Below are 1,860 nucleotides of genomic sequence, written 5' to 3' on the forward strand. Positions count from 1 at the left end.
AGTTAAATTGTACAGTTTATTATTAAATGGCCCTTGATGAAATGAACTTTTAAATTTACTACATGTTGCTTAATTGAATCAAATCCAATTGTGCATGTTTACAAATGATTTATTTTAAAATATGCAATAGTAAGCGTTAATATATTTAATCTTGTCTGTCATAAGAGTGATAACAACAATGGTTTAAAAAATAATCTTTCTTTTATTTTTGTATCTTTCTTATACATTTGAAAACATCATTTATTCTAATGAAGTGACAACATGAGAGATACATGACACCCTTTGAAGAATTACGTTTCTCATAACATGAGTGTGTAAATGGGCATTAAATATAGTTTATCTTCCTGTTAAGATTTTATATTTGAGCAGTCATTAACTTTGCTAGTGAAAAGCCTGAACACATATATGATATAGTAAATATTTTAATGGAGGTTATGTTTTTGTCATTTTTTAATCTAACAACTATCTGAAGAAACACATTTTCAATAATAGCAAATTGAATATATTATATTATCTTACTTCATATTATAATATTAATTTTATATGTTTTTCTATCTTAATGTTTATTAATGCTACAAATGAATCATTGTATATAATTATGATAAATATATTTATATCACAATAATCAATTCCCCTGTTTGTACAGTAATATTAATTATATACATAAATATCATAACAATAGATTATTCTATATAACTATATAATGTTGAAATACTATGTATGTATGTGGATAAATATGCAATGTGACTTTTTAATAAGTTTTATAGCATGTATATTACATGTCTATTAAGTATTGCTAAATTTTTTCCTGTGTTTTAGTTAGTGAGACCTGTTCCTGAAATGAATTTAAAGAATTCTTATGTTTGTGCAATTAGTAAATAAAAAAATAAAATTATATGTGAGCTATTCATATACAGGTGGCCAAAATCTCTCATATGCTGAAATATTCTATTAACTAAAAAATATAGACAGTTGTGCTCGCTTTGGCAGCACATATACTTAAATTGGAACGATACAGAGAAGATTAGCATGGCCCCTGTGCAAGGATGACACGCAAATTCCTGAAGCATTCCATATTTTAAAAAATAAAAAAATTAAAATATATATATATAATATATAAAATAAATAAATATATATATATTAATATATATATATATATATATATATTCTATCAAAACTCTGTTTCTCAGAAAGTAATGCAGCAAATTCAGGAGTGGAAGGTTAAACTTGCAATAGCACTTAGGAAACTGTGGTAGTTTGATTCAGGTGTCCCCCATAAACTTAGGTGTCCTGAACTCTAGGTTCCAGCTGATGGAGATTTGGGAATTAGTGCCTCCTGGGGCCAGTGAATTCTTGGCGGTGGGCTTATGGGTATTATAAGCAGCATCTCCTGGCCAGTGTTTGACACACTCTCCTGTTCCTATTGCCCACCCTCTGCTCATGCCATCATTTTCCCTGCCATTGTGGAGCTTCCCCTCCAGTCTGTAATCTAAAATAAATCCTTTTTTCCCACAGCTGTTCTTGGTTCGGTGATTCCTGCCAGTAATGCAAACTTGATTGCAACAGTAATGTGGTACCAAGGAGTAGGGTTGCTGCTAGACACCTGACTACATGGTTTGGCTTTTTGGGTCTGATTGTCAAGGGGAATGTGGAAGGATTTAAAGCCTTAGCCTAAGGGATGTCTTGTAGAGCTGTTAAACACAGCTTGATGGACTATTCTGGTCAGAATTGGAAGCTTGAATTCAGTAAAATGTATGGACTGTGAGGTTTGGCTTATGAGGGTGAGAAAGAGCTTGGCTTGGACTAGGATAGAGGCCATTTCTGTGAAATGCTTACTGTTATGCCATGTCCTTAGAAGTT

The 1,860-nt window shown here is 31.3% G+C and overlaps 1 non-coding gene across 1 annotated transcript; it reads left to right on the forward strand.

Annotated features, from left to right (window-relative positions):
• The first annotated feature begins 974 nt into the window (after positions 1–974).
• On the forward strand, positions 975–1,081 carry LOC123453814. Its single transcript, XR_006632992.1, has one exon. It is a non-coding gene; the product is annotated as a U6 spliceosomal RNA (small nuclear RNA).
• The last annotated feature ends 779 nt before the right edge of the window (positions 1,082–1,860 follow it).

Source organism: Jaculus jaculus, chromosome 12 (genome assembly GCF_020740685.1).
Source record: "Jaculus jaculus isolate mJacJac1 chromosome 12, mJacJac1.mat.Y.cur, whole genome shotgun sequence".
Taxonomy (NCBI): Eukaryota; Metazoa; Chordata; class Mammalia; order Rodentia; family Dipodidae; genus Jaculus; species Jaculus jaculus.